Genomic DNA, 22004 nt, shown 5'->3' on the forward strand with positions numbered 1-22004 from the left:
ATGTTGAGTAACCTAAGGACCAATATTGGATGATTCTACTTATACTAGGTACCTACAGTAGTCAAATTATATTAGGTACCTACAGAGTCAAATTTATAGAAGGGTGTTTGCCAGTGTCCATGAGGAGGGGGAAACGGAGTTTGGGTTCAATAAGTACAGAATTTCAGTTTGGAAGATGAAAAAGTTCTCGAGAAGGAAAGTAGTTGTCTGGGCTGGGGGCTGGGCAAAATGGATAAAGGGGAGCGAGTAGTACAGGCTTCCAGCTATGGAATAAATAGGTCACAGGGATGAAAGGTACAGCATGGGGACACTGGCTGACAGGTGCTGGCTACACTTGTGGTGAGCACAGCATAACACAGAGTTGCTAATCACTATGTTGCACATCTGAAACTAATTAATATTCTGTGTCAATTATACTTCAATTAAAAAGTGGTTGTCCGAATCCATTTGTGTTGTTATTAACAAAATACCATAAACTAAGTGGCTTAAAAACAACAAGGATTTAGGTGCCTGGGTGGCCTCAGTTGATTTAGCATCTGACTTCAGCTCAGGTCATGACTCATGATCCTTGAGTTCAAGCCCTGCATCTGACTCTACACTGAGAGCTCAGAGCCTGGAGCCTGCTTCAGATTCTGTGTCTCCCTCTCTCTCTGCTCCTCCCCTGCTCACGCTCTGTCTCTCTCTGTCTCTCTGTCTCTCTCTCTCAAAAATAAATAAATGTTAAAGAAAAAATTGAACAACAAGCATCTATTTCTCACAGTTTTGGAGGCTGCGGAAGTCCAGGATCATGACACCAGAAGATCTGGTACCTGGTAAAAACCCACTTTCCTAGTTCATAAATGGTCATCTGCTTGTTTTGTCCTCACATAGCAGAAGGGGCGAAGGGATCTCTCTGGAGTCTCTTTTAATTCCACTCACAAGGACCCACCCATGACCTAATCACCTCCCCAAATATTATCACCTCAGGAATAAGGATTTCAACATATGAATTTTGTTGCAACACAAACATTCAAACCATAGTGATGGTTATAGTACAATGTGAATGTACTTAGTGCCTCTGAAATAAGAATTTAAAAACTGTTAGAATGGTAAATTTTATGTATATTTTACAAAAATAAAAAAGTTCCTGTATTATCACCTGTAATAACTTTTATAATATGCAGACATCACTTTTGTGTTATTTTGTGCTCAGGTTTCATTTTCTTTATAAAATCTTTCTTAATCAATTAGAATTGCCACTGCAATCTGTATTACTTCTATATTTATGCATGCATATATTATTGAATACCACCGCACTGTTTATTTGTACCGATTCTGTATAATCTTCGTGGGTGGGGACTATGTCACTTTCATCGTTGCAGTCGGATATCAGGGACCACAAAAACCACTCAGATTGTTTGCTGGGCTTATCATTTCAGTTAAGACCTAAGCCCTCATTATATACATTAAATACAGTTGACTGTGCTCACAGGCTGCCTGAGATAACCCCCTCATGCCAGGTCTTGGATTTTATTATATTGGCCCAAAGAGAACCCAAAAATAATCCAAATGATTTGCAGAGTGGAGTTCCCTTTCTGTTCAATAGAGAGAAAGACTGTACAGAGTTCAACATTCCCAAGGGGAAACCTCTGGGTTTTCCTAAAAAAAGACCCACCAACCTGCTAATGGTACTCTAGGGGCCTGGGGCATTATCTGCTCTGTTCTCCCTGGTGCCGAGTCATACATTAGGAATAGGAAGAGAGGCAGTAGTGTAATTCTTTCAATACGGATGATGAATTAGCCTGGCTGCACAGAGTTACCGCACCTGCCACCTACCTAATTGACTAGCCATTATCTACCTAATCGCAAATATTTCATGATTAAGAGCCTTAAGCAGAATTTTAAAAAACTGTCATCCCTCCAGAATAGCAATGTTTATGTAGACCTTTACCTACATATCAGGGTGCCCATACTTCTATTTGCATCGGGTATTCAGCATGAGTGTTAGTTTCAATTATTGCTCATTCATTGCCACAGGAGAGAAGGAACAGCTGACAATAACTGAGGATTTGCTGCCAGGCCCCAGGCAGTTCAGCATCATGTACTCATTTAATTGGGGTGTGGTAATCTTCGCACACACCTGGTGGTGGGCTGGAGCGAGCTTACACAGGCTCAGGAGCCCCCTGCCTGCCAGACCAGCCTCCAGGGACATCCTCTTGGGAACTTGAAATTGGCCATGATAGAAGTAAGCCATGCAAATCAGCATCCTCCCCCTTTTTAAAATTTTTTTTTTCAACGTTTATTTATTTTTGGGACAGAGAGAGACAGAGCATGAACGGGGGAGGGGCAGAGAGAGAGGGAGACACAGAATCGGAAACAGGCTCCAGGCTCTGAGCCATCAGCCCAGAGCCTGATGCGGGGCTCGAACTCACGGACCGCGAGATCGTGACCTGGCTGAAGTCGGACGCTTAACCGACTGCGCCACCCAGGCGCCCCTCTCCCCCTTTTTAGAGAGCTGATTTTTAAATGTTTGTCAGTACTCCACTGCATATATCCTGTGCTGTTTTTTCTTTCTATTTTTACACTTAAAAAAAAAAATTCATGGATTGCCTAGGTCTGAAACCAATCCCAACTCTGTTATTTCCTAGCTATCAAACATCAGGCAATTTACTTTATTTCTCTATGCCTCAATTTCATCTATAAAATAGGGATAGGCACACCTGGTTGGCTCAGTTGATTAAGTGTCTGAATCTTGATTTCATCTCAGGTCATGATCTCATGGTACGTGAGACTGAGCCCTGCATCAGGCTCTGCACTGACAGCAAGGAGCCTGTTTGGAATTCTCTCTCTCCCTCACTCTCTGCCCCTTTCCCGCTCTCTCTCCTCTCTCTAAAAATAAATTGGGGTGCCTGAGTGGCTCAGTCGGTTGAGCATCCGACTTTGGCTCAGGTCATGATCTTATGGCTCGTGAGTTTGAGCCCCACACATCAGCTCAGAGCCTGGAGCTGGCTTCAGATTCTGTGTCTACCTCTCTCTCTGCCCCTCTCCTGTTCACACTCTGTCTCTCTCTCTCTCAAAAATAAATAAATGTTAAAAAAAAAGTTTTTTAATAAATAAACTTAAAAACAGGGATAAAAATATCTATTTCATGAAGTTGTGAGAAGCAGATGCCATTATTTGTGTAAAATGGTTACTGTTATTATGCATCCTCTTCCGAGCCACTCCTCCAAATGACTGTCAGGGAGCAGATTTGAGGACACACTGTACCCACGAGAACATCAACTTCCTCCATGAGCAGGTTCAGGACACCTTTCTCCAGAGTACTAATTTTGAGACTGGTTTGATCCATGACACTATTTTATTAAAAGCCCCTATGAAAAAGATTGCTAATTTTCCATCAAAAGGATCAAGAGTATTTGGGGAGGGGGCATAATTTAACAAAAATCCACAAAATAGAAACTGATGTACCAGTTCATGTATTTAAATGGATTTGGGGCATATCCTTATTAAAAATAAGCCCACACTTAAATATAAAAGAACGATCAAATAACACGCTTAAGATTATTTTATTATCAAAAATAATTGAGACATGGATATGAAGTGAAATAATAGGGGTCCTAATAGTTTGACAAACTACATTTGAAGTCCAGATAGTGTCAAACTCATGGTACAACTAACAAAGAAATGGATGTCAGTCAAAAAGCTTGAGCTGGAGCCTTCCTTTTCCAGCAGATCACAAGATCTTGTGTCTCAGGACCTTGGTTTCTTTTTTTTTTTTTTTTTTTTTTTACGTTTATTTACTTTTGAGACAGAGAGAGACAGAGCATGAACGGGGGAGGGTCAGAGAGAGAGAGGGAGACACAGAATCTGAAACAGGCTCCAGGCTCTGAGCTGTCAGCACAGAGCCCAACGCGGGGCTCGAACTCACGAACTGTGAGGTCATGACCTGAGCCGAAGTCGGACGCTTAACCGACTGAGCCACCCAGGCGCCCCGACCTTGGTTTCTTTTATGCAGAGAAAATACTTGAGTTCCCAACTCACTTCACAGGATTTTACGAGAATCAAGAAAAGAAAGAAGTACTTTAAAATGCGCGCGTGCGTACACACACACACACACACACACACACACACACACACCCACCACTGGGGTAAATCTGGCAGACTGAATATAGACAGAATCTGTTTCATCCCAAAATTCCACTGAAAACATCAGTAAAGAAATTTTCTTTTTTTAAAAAGTAAAACCCAAGAGCAGTGAGGCCAGGAGGCAATGGCAACAGAAGTTTGGGACTGGAAAACAGAAAAAAGTAGTAAAATGATACCTGGTTCATTAGTGAGTCCTGCCACAAAGATGATGAGTGGAAGTTTAAGAAATTCAAAGGAAGTTTTAATGTGTCACCTGATATTGAATTGAGATGAAAAAAGCTACTCTTCCCCAAATCCCAAGCTTAGGAAATACCAGTGCTGTCTACTACAGAGGTTTTGAAAGGTGATTCGGGACCAACATGCCACCTGGGAACTCATTTCAAATGCAAATTCTTGCGCCTGTCCATACTAGTGGGTCAAAACCTGTGAGCACTCTGTCCAGCACTCTGTTTCAACAAGCCTGACTCTGGACACAGGTGTAAAGGATCGCCAGCTGGGCCCTGTTCTTCGATGACCTAACACTAACCCTAGGGAATAATAATATAGTATTAGACACAGTCACTCCCAAGTAATAGATGTAAAGCCTCAAAAATAAGGAATTGTTAAAATTGTTCCTCAGCAATTCAAAAATATATATAATAATTAGAATTTCAACTGATAACTAAGGTGTTTAGCATTTAACATTTATAGAAATGGGCTTCAAACTACAAAACTGTTACTAAAAACATTAGAAAGCTTATGAAAAAGTATTTTTACTACAAACACAGTATCTCCACCTATGAATAAAAAAGAAAATACAGCAGGGCGCCTGGGTGGCTCAGTCAGTTAAACGTCTGACTTTGGTTCAGGTCATGATCTCACAGTCTGTGGGTTCAAGTCCCACATTGGGCTCTCTGCTGTCAGCACAGAGCCCGCTTCAGATCCCTTGCCCCCTCTCTCTCTGCCCCTCTGCCACTCGCACTCGCTCTCTCTCAAAACTAAATAAAAACATTTTTAAAAATGAAATCAAATAAAGCAAAAAGCTCTATCATAACCCAACAGGACTCTATTGTCTACTAATCCCTGCAACTGCAACATTTTTTGGATCCCAGATTCCGAAATGGGCAGAGATAATCCAGTCACCATCTGACTCCATCGGAGGTCAGCAAACTTTTTATGTAAAGGGCCAAACAAAATATTTTAGGCTTTATGAGCCATACGGTCTTACCACAGCTACTCAACACTGCCATTGTAATGGAAAAGCAGCCATAGAAAATGAGCACATGAATAAGCATGGCTATGTTCTACTAAAACTTAATTTATAAAGCCAGGCTTGCAAGCCAGGTTTGCCCTGTGGGCTATAATTTGCTGATCCTTGAACTAGATTATTGAAGATGAGTAAGCATTCTTGGGACCAAATACTGCAAAGTACTTTTAAAGACTGTAGATTCCCCAACAGCTTCCCATGGCAGGGCTGTTAATCCACACTGCAGCTGGCAAGCATTCACAGAGGAGATTCTGAATTTAATGCTTCTTGCCAACTTCAGATTTCTCTATCTCCCCTAACATGTAAAAAAGAAGATACTTTATGTTTAGAAATACACAAACTGAAAAATATTAATAGGATAAAGGGTAGAGGGGATCGCTTTGATCAGGGTAAACTTTTTATTAAAAGCCCCACGTGAAAAAGATTTGCTAATATCCAACTGAAACATAACACCCTACAGAGTCCAAGATGATTTCAAGAAAATGCATGAATTATTTTTAAAAGGGAAAAATGTAAATTAACTTTATTGGTAAGTTTTGTTACATTTCTGAAATTTAAGAAGATAAAATTAAGGATCAAAAACCGGGGGGAAATTGGTCCAGTCCAAAAATGAGTGATGGGACAAGTACGAGACCATTTAAGTAATAAATTCTCAACACGTGCCACTCTCTGCACAGGACCTTCCTGTGTAAACCTAGCTACCTCATCTCTGCAAATCGAAGCAACACTGTGTTTGATTTGCTACAAATTTTGGTATTTCCTCACCAGTTTTTTCTTTTAAGTGTTTTATTTTGGAACAATTTAAGATTTGCAGAGAATTACAAATACACCACAGCAAGTTCCCATATATACTCTTTCCCCAAGGACTTCCTCCAGTTTTTACAAACTGACAAAACAAGAGATTTTAACCTTAAAGTACCGACCAAAAAACCAAAAACAAACAAACAAAAAAAACCCAAGACATTTGGAAATAAATTCACATGCTGAATTTGTTAGGTATTGTTTAAATAAATTGTACAGTGCTTCTAAATTCAGTACTCCAAACATGAACATGCAGTCAGCAAATCATCTTTCAGTTCTCAGCTCCTGTTGCCTTGAAATAGGCACCATCTCTGTCGCTTTCTAGCACAATGTTCTTTTCATTCCCTTCACAGCTCTTACCTCACTCAATAGTTACATTATTTGTTTATTGGCTTATTATCTGTTCCCAGAGACTTCACCAGTTATGATTCCTGCTCTCTTTGTTATCATTCCTGGGTCCAAAATAGTGACTGGTGCATATTGATTGATAGATACTCCAGAGACTTTGCTACATGGATGGATGAATGAATGACCAAATGCCTACACAAATGAGTGAACACTTCAGATACAGCAGGGTTGCTATAAGGCACAGGAGAAAAGACACACCATTGTTTCTGAAATCTCAAACCTTTAAAAGTCTACCACCAGCCATACACAGTGAAGTTTTGGGGAGTCGATGTGTTAGTCCATCATCCTTGTAATCATTTCTTACTGGGGCAAAGTTTAGAATTGTTACTCCAATACATCCTTGTTCTCTGAAAGCCAAACCTTTCAAAGCGATGTGTCTTGTGGGTTCATACACACAGTACTTCCTAGCATTACTCATCTGGTGTAAAAAGCCAATAAACAAATAATTTTAAATCAACCTCACAGTTAGACTAATTACAGTATTAATCATTCTTCTGTATGTAAAAATATATTGGAAAGAACTCAAATACCTTACAGAGGTGGTTTGAGAATAAGAGGTTTTGAGAAGACAGGTTAAAAGTTTTAAAAGACAAAATAGGGAGTGATGTAGCTCTCCTTATTCCTCCCTTGTGCAGCCCTCGGCTCGGGGTCCAGGAATTACCTGGGTGTGCAAAAAAAAAAAAAGGAAGGATAGATGGTTGGCAGAAAGGAAGGATGGACAGGAGGAAGGTGGGAGAGACTACCTACACCCATATTCTCTATGAATGCTTACATTTATCCCAGGCTCAAATATTACAAAATGTGTCCAAAAGTCAAAGCACCTGATCACTTGACCAACCAAGGGGGTGAAAAGGCATTCCAAAATATGCACCCATCAAATAACCATCTATCAAATAAAAAGAAGCAAGAAGACAAAAATCCTGGGGCACTTTCAGGCTCTCTGCTTCATTTAGAGTGTTTATCTTTCTTCTATCTCTGGACCTGCACTATGAGGAAGGGTAGACACTAATAAATGCATCCAATGCAGCACAAATCGATCTACCACCCAGAGAGAACAATAATCCCACTGTCGCTTCTGGAACATCTCCTGCTCATGATGTAATGAGTTGCAAATAACTCAAATTATCTGGTAAACTAAAGATTTAATAGACTGAATTTCACTGCCAAGAAACGTATCAACATTAATACTAAAAATGGGGTTGAAGGAAAGATTCGTCTTCTAACCTCATGCATGAATTTTAAAAGACCAAAAATAATGACCAAAAAAAAAGGATAAATAAAACTCTACATATTTTCTCTGCATAAAAACAGAATAATAATTAGTAGTAGTAATGCTGACTGAGCTTATTCATTTGAAAGTATTCTGTGTATTTAAAGAATAGAGCAAATAAGTTTGTAATCTTATTTTGGAACCAAGATCTTCAGTGTAAGAGAAAAGAGATACAAACATAAAATCAAACAATATTAAAATTCCATAAAGTTAGCTTGAAAAAACCAGTATGAACTCATATGTATTATTTTTAAATGTATATAGTTTCTACCCTGCCCCCCAAAAAGCCTAGAATCACTGAGAACCCACAGGAATAAGCCCTCCTAAGACCTAGACTGCAGTTTCTATTTATTTTATTTTGTTTTAATGTTTGTTTATTTATTTTGAGAGAGAGAGACAGGGAGCATACAAGTGTGTGAGCAGAGGAGGGGAAAAGAGAGAGAGGCTCCAAATCATTAGCCTGGCAGCCTGACATGGGATTCGATCTCATGAACTGTGATATCATGACCTGAACTGAAATCAAGAGACGGATACTTAACCAACTGAGCCACCCTGGTGCCCCTAGACTCTAGTTTCTAAATTCCATTACCTACTGAAAAGAACCAGAGCTTCTTAGAATGGCTGATACTTAGACTGGGATATGAAATGTACAAGAGAAGCATGGGGCATCCTGTTGTACCAAAAAGCAGGGTCAAAGAAATTAACAGGACAAGAGTGCTTCTGGGATGTTCTGTTATCTTGATCTGGTTGCTGATGATATGGAACTGGCCAGTCTGTGAAAATTCACTGTGATTCTCTTATGAGAGGCTCTCTTTTCTTTATGTATACACAGGAGCCAACTTGAAGGGGATCCCAGTGAACCAAGGTTGTACTTGAGCATCCAGAAAAAAAAAAAATCACCGCAACTAATTAAAACATAATATTTTTTAAATCCATGAATATACAATGATACTCAAAAAAAAAAGGAAACTCTTTAATACCCTTTGAAAAAACTAAAGTACCAGCTCTAAAACTGTCTATTAAAAAGGAAGTATTAAGCACTTACTCTGCTTTTTCCTGTATGACTGTATTTCAGGGTAAAATACTAGTTGATCCAAATACATGATGTCTACTTCTAATAGCTTCAGAATAAAAGGGAGATGGATAGACAAATCTGGGTGTGTGTATGGGAGTTTACTATAGTATTCACTGTCTCTGGTGTAATTTGAAATTTTTCTCAATGAAAGGTATTTTTTTAAGTAGAGAAAAAAAACAGCAAAAGATGAAAAGATTCTTAACAAATCAAAATTTCCTTCTTCCCTACCATTTCATTTATGAAACCTCTGATATTAACAGTATACTTTTCTTCATTCCCAATTTTACTGAATATGTATTTAACATACAACTTATTTTTCAAAGTTGGTCTAAATTTTTCAGATTAAGGGGGTGACCATTTTTCTAAAACTTCACCAAGCAGAATGAGAAAGACAACGTACAGGTGGAGGACTGGTCTAGGGCATGGCCTTTATCCCTGGACAAAGGTTCTTTCCTGATCCTTTGTTTCCATTCTTGTCATCTCATTGAGGTTCTTCTCACTCCTCTTCCAGTTGGCTACTGGCCTGCTCCCTTTGCCTTGGCCCCTTCAGCATTTTAGAATGAGATGCCTATTGAGCAGGAGAGACCTCCTTCAGAGAGACAGAAGAGGAGGGAAAGCCCAGGAGAGGAAGAAAGGGACAGGTAAAATGATATCCGCCTTACCAGTTCTCATTGGATAGTCTCTCCATTGCCACTACCTGAGGGAGGAGTCTCAAGACCCTCAAAACAGATAAAAGGGAACAAACATCAGCAAAAAGTGGAATACTTTCTCCTCTACCCATGTTCTCTTTGCTGACTGGTTAGTTGATTTATTGAGTTTACCTTTTTCACAACATTTCAACCTGTTTTTATGTCAATAATGACTTCTAAACACCCCCTACTCCATTTTTTTTTTCAGTGCTGGTTGCCCTTTCCTCAGGGAATTAAGTGAAAGGGAATAGAGAGGTGATACCAGGAACTCCAAGAAAAAGAGGCAAAGGCGCTTTCTGAAAGCTTTCTTGAATATACATGCGTACAAACTAATTCCTGCGACAAAAGAACAATATCAGATAAACACATTTCGTAAAGGAAATGAGATGCTGATCACTTGCATTTCCCTTTTTTAAAAAAAGTTTAATTTCCGTCTCATACAGTCAACGCACAACTTGGCAAATATGTGTGGGAACAGATTTCCACTTACTTTATTTCCAGGAACTTAAACCTGACAGTCAAAGGGACTCATGTACATTTCATCTTTGCTTGTGGTCAAGTATCAAGAGATCCTAAGCAATACTGACCTAAGAGATTCCATAAGACAGAGCAAAGCAATGCAGCCAGGCCACTAAACCACTCAAAATAAACATCCAAACCAGCTGGCCTTCTTTCCTGTTTGCTTCAACATTAAAAATCGGTAATCTGAGGCCTAAAATCTGCTTAAGTAACAGCACTACCTTTCTGAAGGTAATTGAGTTGTTGGGACAAGAACTGCTATTTTAGGATCAAAATCAGTTTCCTCAATCTGTAAACTCTGATCAAATAATTCATGTTTGAGTTCAGCTAATGCAGACAGAAAAGGACCCAATGATTTGAAATATCTTCATGGCTAAAGTTCTTTATTACCATACGAAAGTTTGATTCAGTATCAAATTAACAGGAATACCCCTGTGAATAGTTCAGCTCCTAACAATATACAGTGATCAAAGATGGGGAAAGAGACACTTTGTGATGAACTACAACCAATGTGCTTGAGGGTACATCTGATTCTGATGGTGAGATTTCTCAATGTCAAAAGTCCTACACAAGAAGATGGCACAGCATTTTGCTCACTGAATCACTCTGGTGTCCAGACTGAGTAGGGAGCTGGTCAATGGACTCTAATTCCTATGGTATCATTCAAAAAGAGGCCAAATCAATGAATCAGTTTGCCTCTCAGGGACCAAAACAGAAAGATTAGGTGATAGAACCCTTGGGTCATGAAATATCAGACTCTGAAATGACACCCTGAAGGTACAGAAAGAATGATTCAAACTCCATCACTATGCAAATGAGATTTCCAAATTAAGAACAACGCACCATTCCGATTTTGGAAAAGTCTTCCTTCTTCACTGGCAAGTTTGGGAGACATCAGCTTAACCTCAGAAAACCACTATTTTTAAAACACACACATTGTATTGTATTCTATTGTATTGTATTGTATTTCTATTTTATTTTATTGAGAGAAAGAGAGAGAGAGCACAAGTGGAGGAGAGGGGCTAAGGGGGAGAGGGAGAAAGAAAGAGGGAGAGAATCTTAAGCAGGCTCCATGCTCAATGCATAACCAGACACAGGACTTGATCCCCATGAATCTGGGATCATCACCTAAACTGAAACCAAAACCAACTAAGCCAGGCACCCCGCAAAACACACACATTTTATATAAAGTAATAAAATGCCAAACAAGAATAAAGACTAACAGTGTGTTATGTGTAAAGTAGATGACAGTGACTTCATGAAAGGAGAGAAGAAACTAATGCCTAAAACAGGAATCTTGACAGCAAAAGCCTACAGATGCCAGGCAGGTAACATAAATCTGTAAGGCTGGTTGGGTTAAATATGTAAGGAATGGTAAAGATTAGCAAACTTCGGTCTTTGGAATAGTAACAAAACCAGATTTTTAATCTTTCAAGAGAAGCCAGGTATCTGATTTTTTCTATGAAGTTTCCAGACTGATCAATGTTGGCAATTCATTCAATTTTAAAGTTTTTTTTTTTTTCAACGTTTTTTATTTATTTTTGGGACAGAGAGAGACAGAGCATGAACGGGGGAGGGGCAGAGAGAGAGGGAGACACAGAATTGGAAACAGGCTCCAGGCTCTGAGCCATCAGCCCAGAGCCCGACGCGGGGCTCGAACTCACGGACTGCGAGATCGTGACCTGGCTGAAGTCGGACGCTTAACCAACTGCGCCACCCAGGCGCCCCAATTCATTCAATTTTAAAAAAGAAAATGTTTACAGGTTAAGAGATTATAGTCTAAAATTTGACCTATGGGCCGGCAGTTTGCAAGCTCTGCACTAAAATGTAATTTTATTTTATTTTATTTTATTTTATTTTATTTTATTTTATTTTAATTTTAACATTTATTTATTTATTTATTTATTTATTTATTTATTTATTTTGAGAGAGAGAGAGAGAGAGAGAGAGCGAGCATAGCAGGGGAGAGGGGCAGAGGGAGAGAGAGAATCCCAAGCAGACTCAATGCTCAATGCAGAGCCTGATTTGGAGCTTGATTTTATGACCCTGAGATCATGACCTGAGCCAAAATCAAGAGTTGGATGCTCAACCCACTGAGCCACCCAGGGGCCCCTAAAATGTAATTTTAAATAATGCAGTAATAGGCAGAAAGCTTCTCACAGAACAATGACGACACTAAATTACTGAGCCTTGGTTTCTGCTCTACCAAGAAGAACCAGTCCATACAAAGAAAGGGTCGGAGGGTATCAAAATAACCGTGGTGTTTCCCAAATTACAGATGTCTACATTATCACCACCACCACCCCTGTGCCCCAGGGCAAATAAGAGTTTGAGAAGAGGACACACAGCTTGTGAGAGCCTCCCAACAACTTTCATGGTACACCCTCCCACTCTGGGGGTCACTGACCTCAAGAAAGTAGAAAGCTTTGCATAACTGGGAGGAATGTGTCCAAATTGTGAAGGCCAAAGTCACTGAGCCTAACATATCAAATAGCATGTGTGAAGTGGCTCTGAAAATAATAACTGCAAATATCAAAGATGACAAGGAGCCCATAGTAAGCATTGCTGGTATCATATTAGTTCAGTCTCTTGGGGGGAAAACACCTACTTGTTTACTATGAAAGATTATAAAAAATGGATGCATTTTAAGAACGTGTGTATGCATGAATGTATTTGCATATACATATATAATGCAAGCAGGGTTGTCATTTCATTGTTTAGGCTGAAATCTGCAGCTTTATTATTTCAGAAGGGAAGGGGAGTGTCTTATTTCCACATGATGCCAGACTGCAGATAGAAAAAAGTTAACAAATACTTTAGCATGTTTTTCTACTTCCTATCCTTAAAAAAATTTTCAGTAGAACTTTTTATCAAGATGCCTACACATAACCAGGATTACTGTGTATTGCTTTTAGATCAGATATACACAAAAGAAGATATAAAGAAATAACTTCCTGTCATTTGGTAATGTCTCACTAATCTTTTAATGTGATTACTGCCTAATCTAACCCCATTTTTGATCTTAAGCTTGTGTTCTCCTAACTCACCTTGTAACCAGGTGTCAAAGTCTTCCAGGTCAACGTTAAGGTAAAAGCTGTCCAAAGTGTTTTATCCTCTGATGTCGGCAGCTTTTCCCCTGGGAACTCTGTCTGTCTATTGACCCCAGTGGGGTTATCTGGGCAATGACAGGAGTGGCTCCTTGATTTCTTTCTCTTGCTGTTTTGCAGCAATGGGCAGAACTGAAAAAGAGAGATTACACTCACATAGTACAACTCCACATAATCTGCATGAGTTTCTCAGGGGGCTGCCAATGACCAATCAGGAAATTCCTTCCAATTTATCTTTTGAGGTGAAAGTTCATTAAGGATGGTGTCTCAGATTTTTACCTCCTTTGCTCAGTCTTACGTAACCTCAAAGATGTAGTCGCTGAACTCAGCCATCAGTAACATTCATAACTCCCACCTCACCCAGAGTCTGGAGCATGAAAACTCTCAATTTATATAGCAAATATTTTCTAAAAGGGGACAAAGCATATTTTCCAGAAACATGTTTAACCCTCCATTTAAATGGAGCCTTAGTTTTTAAAAACCAGTAAGTATGAAGTGGTTTCACCATATAAGCATATAAATGCACTATCACTGTTCCCTGATAAGGACTCATTAATAGTCTGCAATTTGCCTTACAGAGTACAATTGCCAAACTCCTACAACAATCCTCTAGTGAAAGAGCTGACTATACTACCGAAGAATACAATTTTCAACTTGACATTACTTCTCAGAAGGCAGAGAATATTTTACAAGAATATAAAATATGTTCACTTTAAGGCAGAGGAAGAAGAAAAAGCAGGAGGAGGAGGAGGAGGAGATTCAGAAGAGGAAGTAGAGGAGGAAAAAGAGAAAGAAGGAGAAGGAGAAAAGGAGGGAAGGAAGGAAGATAGAAAGACAGACACACAGACCTATTCTAAAGTAGAAGCTAAATTAGTCACTCTGATCCTGAATGTGACAGCAGTTTCCTCTGAGCAACCTCTCTAGCAAGCTCATTTCTTCACAAGTTAGCTTTAAAAATTACTCCCCAGGTTTGATTATCTTTCAAGCCTGTTTTGTCACTCAGGTTTAGTTTTCTCTTTTTACCTATGGAAAAGGAAAAAATAAATGCACACACACACATTCTGAAAGACAACGTCTTCACAGAAGCGCAAAAGATTGATGTCTACTCAGGATCCTACGCTGTAATAGCTCCTGCAAGTATTATTTTTCTAGGAAAAAAAAGTGTGTGGGGCAGGGAAGGGGGGGGTTCCTAAATCCCCCTACATCTCTACAAAAAATGTTTTTTAAATCTCTACTATGTTGTAAGACAATTCCATGCATCTTGTAGGTCCTAAATAAAATTTACTTGATGTCTGTAATGAGGACATAAGAGAACAAAAGCCAGGGTCCATCAAGATTATTTTTGTATGTTCAGCATGACATATTTATTTTCTGCAAACACTACTCAATCTACACTTTTTTTTTTTTAATTTAATGTTTATTCTTGAGAGAGAGAGACAGACAGAGCATGAGCGGAGGAGAGGCAGAGGGAGAGAGGGATACAGAATCTGAAGCAGGCTCCAGGCTTTGAGCTGTCAGCACAGAGCCCGATGCGGGGCTTGAAGCCAGGAGTGGCAAGATCATGACCCGAGCCGAAGTCAGACACTTAACCGACTGAGCCACCCAGGAGTCCCTATGCTCTTTAATCCCATATAATTATAGATAGACTGAATATGGTCAGCTACAGAAAATCCCCTGCCCACCTTTTCTTTACTCTTTTCTGTGATGGACTCCACCAAGCTTTGGAAAAGGAGGGAACACTGAAAAACGAAAAGAAAGAAGAAAAGTATGGCGAAGAGCCCCCTGTGCTACACTGCAGTTCTTTTCATCCACACCCCCCTCCCCCAGTCCTCTTCCCTAGTCTTCTTCTCCACCTCTTACCATCCTGTAAGGGCAAGTAGGAAGGTAAAGAAGAACAGATGACCATGGGGTAAAATCAAGGTTTCCTCTCCATCTGCTTCCTCCAGTCCAGCTGCAGAGGCCAGGGAGAAGGTAGGTGAATCTTACTAACCATACTCAACGAATTCCCAAACAGTGTGTGTGTGTCTTGTCGCCAGCTTATGTAACTCAGACCTTGGCCCAAGGAGCATTTTTGCACTTCATTCGTCTCTTTCTCCATCTCTTTGCCTACGCATCCTTCAAAACCTAGCTCAAAGCCACAACTCTCAATCAACGCCTTTGCTGATCTTCTCTACTAGAAAGAAGCAACTTCTCATCACACCTGGTACTTTGGTCAATTTTATTGGTATACAGCTGTCTTGATCTTACCTGGTGCTTACACCTCTTACCCTCCCCCCACCCCCATCAGACTGTATTGACTCTGAGGAGCAAGGACTGGATCTTAGTTCCCTGCACAAAGTAAGTGTGAGTTAAAAAGTGAAACTTACAATGCTTCTATTTATATGTATGTTGTAAGAAATGAATCTATTATTGTTCCTTTTGTGCAAAAGTGTCTATTTGCATACAGTGTGTATGCAAGGTCATGGAATAAATGTCTTGGTTTGTTCTTTTTTTTTAACTTTTTAAAAATGTTTTTATTTTATTTTTGAGAGAGAGAGCATGAGGAGGAGAGGTGCAGAGAGAGAGAGGGAGACCCAGAATCCAAAGCAGGCTCCAGGCTCAGAGCTGTCAGCACGGAGCCTGACATGGGGCTCGAACTCACAGACGGTGAGATCGTGGCCTGAGCCGAAGTCGGACACTTAACCGACTGAGCCACCCAGGTGCCCCAGCTTTTGAATTGTTCTGAGACTATAATGAATGTTCATATGGGCATTCTGTGCAAATTCCGAAAGACATCCTTTGTGGGAGCTAACCAGTCTGATTAAAAATTAGCTCTATTGCTCTGCTTCGGATTCTCTCTCTCTCTCTCTCTCTCTCTCTCTCTCTCTCTCTGCCCCTCTCCCACTCACTCTGTCTCTCTCTCTCTAAAAAATAAATAAAAACACTAAAAAAAAACTGGCTTTATTGGGGCACCTGGGTGGCTCAGTTGGTTAAGTGTCCAACTTCTGCTTGGGTCATGGTCTCGTGGTTCATGGGTTTGAGCCCTGTGTTGGGCTCTGTGATGACAGCTCAGAGCCTGGAACCTGCTTCTGGATTGTGTCTCCCTCTCTCTTTGCCCCTCCCCACTCATCTCTCTCTCTCTCTCTCTCTCTCTCTCTCTCTCTCTCTCTCAGAAAAATAAACATTAAAAAAAATTAGCACTCTATCAGTACGTGGTTCAGATATAATCAATCATCCCTGATAGTTACTGAAGCCAGATATATTAGGAATTGTTTTAATTCAGCTTCAAAAACTTGATTAGGACAGAAAGATTTATATCATCACATTCAAGTTACAAATTACAGGTGACTCACAAAATATATTGTTTTATTAAGAAACCAAGAAGTTAACCAAGTGGCAACTAAACTTTATTTTAATTAAGAAACTACACAGGGTTATTTTCTCTTATATATAAACTGTGTGCGGGGCAGAAGTTCAAAGGCACTAAGCTTATAAAGTTCAAGTCTGATTACTCCTTGTGACAACACATACTGAAGATTAATTCTTAAAACTCTTGCTAAAAATATACTCAGAGAAGGGAAGAGGTCATTTCTTTTTAAAACTATAACCAAAATGGATGATTTAAAAAAAAATTATATCTGGGTTTTATCAAAACACACAAAAAGAATCATGTTCTAATTTAATGATACATTCTGCAGACCAAAAAGGCTCCTGACACCCTCCACCTAAGCAATTAGTAAATTAAAACTTGTAAAGGTTGGGAAAGCTGATTCAAACAAAGCCTTCTATACCAACCAATACTTGGGTAGGAGTCTCTGAAGAATCTCATCAGGGAGTTTACTGAATTTGGCAAAGGTTCCTTCTGAATGGCTCATTCAGGAAGCAAATGATCCATTATCTTTGCAACAGAATTTTTCCTGTAGGTTATGACTAATCCTCCCACAGCCTGAATTTTGCCCACTATACACCATGTTCTAGTCCAGCACACTCCCCACACATTCCACTCATTTCTTCTTCAAGCCCCTCAGAGCATATGACGTATTCTACAGAAGACCAGACTGTCTTGTGTAGCTACTAAGTTAATGCATAGAATGCAAAATGGAGACAAGATAAAGCGAGCTCCACCATTCCATAAAATACTAAAAAATTAATTAATTAATTAACCTTAAAATAGTAAAGACAGAAAGACCACCGGAAGAGTATTTGAACAAAGCAGTCGACATAGCAAAGTCCATTTCACAACAAAAATAAGTGATGAGACATTATTGACTATTTTCTGTACATTAGGTGGCCCATTGTTCTGATTCAATGCCCGTATCATTTTCACAAAGAAGAATTGGTCTTAATTTAGGGTTAAACATCCTAAATTGTTTTCCCAGAAAACTAGCCTCAAATGTGGTATTAAGACCTTTTCTCATTATCTTGTTTACTTTGTCTACTGTCTGCACTAAATAGTTGGTAAAAAGATCTTGCCATTTGCTATTTTCACCAGCAGCAAGGTTTAGACAAGAAATTGATTTTCCTCTTCTTACCTGTGATAATCCCAAGTACACTGAGGATTTTTACACTGTGTCTAAACCCCTGGAGAATAGTTTTAGTGCCACAACCCAACAGAGTTTATGAAAACAGGCTGTGCTGAGATAACTTCCTGAAGATGAAAAACATAATCTTTAGGCACTTTCATCTAGTAACTACTGTGGTTTTCCTGTCAATAACTGAAAAGCTGATTTTTAACTTGGAAAAATTTATCTCATCTCATTAGGGCTACCATATATCAAACAAGTAAAATTCACCATTTGATATAACACAGTTTTCATATCTGCCACTAAGCATTGATTGATTCATCCACTCAACAATAAGTCGATTGTGTAGTTATTATATACAAACAGTCAAACCAGACACTAAAGAAAATGTAGAAGTGTAATAAACAATCAACAAAAACAAAGCTCCTTCCCTTAAGAAATTTAGAGTTTAGCCATTAACAGGAGAAGGTATGTGAATAATCCTTTTTAAGTTACAAAAGCAGAAAATGTATTGTGGATATTCATGGCATGAAAATATCAATTCTAGCTTGGAATTTATGAGGTAGGTAGAAAGCAGACCAGAGGAAACTGCTCAAAAGAGAAGGCATCTGAAAGACGAATGGATTCAGGCAAGAAATGGACAAAAGCAGACATGGATAAAGGACATTTCAAACAGTGAGGAAAAGTGTATGAAAAGCAACAGATGGGAAAGGGTAGAATGCAGTTCCAGTTCTCAGGGTTAAGGTACACAAAAAAGGAGGGGGTGTGGAACGTTTATGACTTTCCACAAAGGCCTCTGTGGAAGGTTTTCAGTACTAGTAAAAGACCAGATTTCATCAGGTGAGCTGTAGAGAACAGAAGTGGAGTTCTGGGGAGTCATGTGATTATGCACCAATGGGGCTAATCTAGGAGAACACATTCGAGGAGAGAACCCAAAGGCAAGAGAGGGCCTCAGAAGACATCAGCAGCCCCAAAAGGAGGGTGGAGCTACCTGGGAAAATGGGCCTTCAGGAGGGTCAAGTGAGGAACTTGTATTTGACAGAGCAGAATGTGATCCTATCTGGCCTCATGTATTTCTTGTCTTAGTAAAACAAGGGGGAATAAAACGCATCCATTTTTTTCAGAGATATGACTGAAGAAATATATGGTCAACATTAACTAACTGAAATAATTTGACACATTTTCTTAAGAATTTTTTTAATGTTTATTTTTGAGAGAGAGAGAGAGAGAGAGAGACAAGAGTGTGAGTGGGGGAGGCAGAGAGAGGGAGACACAGAATCCGAAGCAGGCTTCAAGCTCTGAGCTGTCAGCACAGAGCCTGATGTGGGTCTTGAACTCATGAATGGTGAGATCATGACCTGAGCTGAAGTTGGACGCTTAACGGACTGAGCCACCCAGGTGCCCCACTTGACACATTTTCTCAATGTGCTATAGTTCTATGATCTAGGCCAATTTTTCCAGATTTTTGTTTGTTTGTTTATATCTAACTTGGTTTAAATTGACATGTATTTCTCTGAGGATAGGGAAAGGATTATTTTTCCAAACCCCAAAGGACACGCACAATTAAGGACCTGGTATCCATTAAGCATTTAAAAAAATTTTTTTTTTCCAAATTAACAGCTTTGTCAATACTAAATTCAATACTGACAAAAATTCTGACAATACTGACAAAAATTCAGATGACTGATTATACAGGTAAGAATTCTAATGATGTATTACTTAAAGGAGTCTTCAATTTTATTATTCCCTTGCCCAACTTCTGTTTTATATCCGAAAAACAAATATCACAGAAGCCACTCAATGGTTCTATTATTCAGTTGGCTAAAATTTTATTTAGAAACTCTACAGCACTATAAATGTGCTTTGGACATATTCTGATTTTCCAAAAGCAGTACGCTATATAGCAGGAGTCAGTACTTTCTCTGTGAAAGTCCAAATCAGTAAACATTTTAGATTTTTAGGTTTTGTGGGTCACACAGTTGCAACTAATCAACTCTGTGATTGCAGCAGGAAAGCAGCCAGAGGCAATATGTAAATGAAAGAGCAGGGCTATATTCCAATAAAACTTTCCTTACAAAAAAGTGGTGGATTCCATTCAGTCCTTAGACTGTAGTTGCTGACCCCTGCCTAGCAGATAGCCCAGCTGTAGCAATTTGGTGTGATTTCATTGTTTTTTGTTCCTCAATGTACATAAGTCTGATGAAGTGATTAAAAAAAAAAAATTACTCTGAGAAAATGGGCTCCAAAGAAAATCTCTACTACTAGTGTGTAGTGATTAAAAAGAAAGCAAAATGGAGAGGTTCTAAGCAGTGATGGAATTAAGTAAACAAGAGACATTTTGGGTACATTAGAATAGGAATGGGGAGTTTGGTGATAATCCCAGATCACCCTAAGAGAGACCAATGTATATTCTAAGAGGAAATATGAAAATGTGACTCATGAAACCATTTCAGGAAATGCTCCAACCAATGCCCAAAATGCTCATTCCCTGGGAGAAAAAATTTCAGTGAAAGCTTTACCTATTAAATAAGAAAATATTTAAGAAATGCATGACTCTTTTTTTTTTCTTTTTTTTAAGAAATGCATGACTCTTAACAGAATATTCATGTGAGAGAAAGCCAGGGAATTTGGAAATTTATGGAAGTCTCAGATCATGCTTCCTCCGTGAATTCTGATGATCATACTATATTTACTTCCTAGATCCAGGGGAAAAGTAAGGAAATACTGTCTTTGAAGCTTACCAGGCTATATTTAAATCTATAGAAAAGTTATGACAAAAACTATCTTAACTCAGTTACATCAGTTTGATGATGCTAACCACTAATTCAGCATTGAAGGTGACTCACTAACTCTGTGAGACCTTGTGCAAGTTACTTTACCTCTCTGTGTCTTGGGTTCTGCATGTGTGAAATGTGGCTCTGTCACGGAGGTGGCAGAGGATGAAGCAAGCTAAGGCATGTGAAGGGTTCAGAACAAACTCAGCACACGGGAAGCGCTCACGTGCTGTGATGCTTCTGTGGCTCCCCTGAGTCTCTTCTCGGCAGCCAGCCTTACTGCTGCTCTTCAGGAGCCCTTGCCTTCTCCTAGGCTCTCACTGGGTGGCCCTAACTCCAAGGGCTTCAACCTACCATTTGCTATGGAGACGGTTAAATCTCTCTCCAAGGCTGACTTTTCCAGACTGCATTTCCAACTGTCTGTTGGACATTTCCACTGGAATGTAGCACAGGCGCCTGAAACTCCATGGGTCTAAAAATTGCGCCCCTTACCTTCTTACTCTTGCACCTTTTCTCTTCTTGTCTCCAGCTTTTGTTCGTGACATCACTATCTATTCTTAAACCAAGCTAGAAACTGCAGTTTCTTTTACCCACTCCATTTGCAACCTTCCCGTGTAGCTCATCCCAAGCCTGCTCACTTCTATTTCCTACCTTCTTTCACCTTCTTTAGCCATCTCAGTGATCTCTGGCCTTGACTGTTTGCATCTGCCTCTTCATTTCTCTGCTTCCTACCACTCTCCCTTCACAGACACTTCCTGATTCTCAATTAATCTCTATGGCTTGGGGGAAAGGGGTCTATGGACCTACTGGTAAGCATCAGAGCATCTGGGAACCCTCTGAAATGATATAAAAATTTGTGAGTCCTTGATCAAAACAAAGGTCATCGTCTGAGAGAACAATTTCAACTCCTCAGCGGGGTACAATCTGCAGCCTTCCACTGTATCTTAGTCACTCTGCTCATCTTCCACCCTGTTCTAGATACACTGGACATCCTATTTTGGATGCACATCCTCCAAGCATGCACATTGAATGCCATCTCACCTCAGAACTTTTGCATATGCTGTTCCCTCTACCTGTGGTGTTCTTTTCTGCCTGTTGAACACCTGAACATCCTTGAAGTCTTGGCTCAGGTCTCAAATGTCATTTCCATGAAGACTCGCCCAAGGGTCCAACTATGTTGCGCAGATGACAAAAGAGACACTAAATAGATTTGTGGTGTCTGTATATCATAACACTGGTTTGAAATTTCTTAAATTCAAAGCTTCATACTATACAAAATAAATAGCCTTAAATGTTTAGACACATATTGTGTTTACTTAAGTCTACGGACATGCTTGCTGGGTGTCCTTGGATTATAATGAAAGCAAGAATAAAGACCCTGGAGTCCAAGTGCCTAGGTTTGAATCGCAGCTCAGTTACCAGTAAGGGGACCCTGGGTCAGTCACATAGCTTCTCAATTTCATGATCCATTATGGATGGAGACAGTAA

General features: G+C 39.6%; 1 protein-coding gene across 11 annotated transcripts in view; it reads right to left on the bottom strand.

Moving 5' to 3' along the window:
- Nucleotides 1-22004, bottom strand: part of OSBPL6 (oxysterol binding protein like 6) — a 216115-nt gene that overhangs the window by 107216 nt on the left and 86895 nt on the right. For 6 of the 11 annotated variants that reach the window (XM_047872079.1, XM_047872080.1, XM_047872084.1 and 3 more), the window contains one exon: nt 13181-13372. The exons of 1 other annotated variant lie outside the window; for it this stretch is intronic. The gene's annotated coding sequence lies outside the window, so the exon portion shown is untranslated. Of the gene's footprint in view, nt 1-13180; nt 13373-22004 lie in introns of those variants that run through there. 4 more of the 11 variants (XM_047872086.1, XM_047872090.1, XM_047872085.1 and 1 more) reach the window with 1 other exon arrangement.

This window comes from Prionailurus viverrinus, chromosome C1 (assembly GCF_022837055.1).
Source record: "Prionailurus viverrinus isolate Anna chromosome C1, UM_Priviv_1.0, whole genome shotgun sequence".
Lineage (NCBI taxonomy): Eukaryota > Metazoa > Chordata > Mammalia > Carnivora > Felidae > Prionailurus > Prionailurus viverrinus.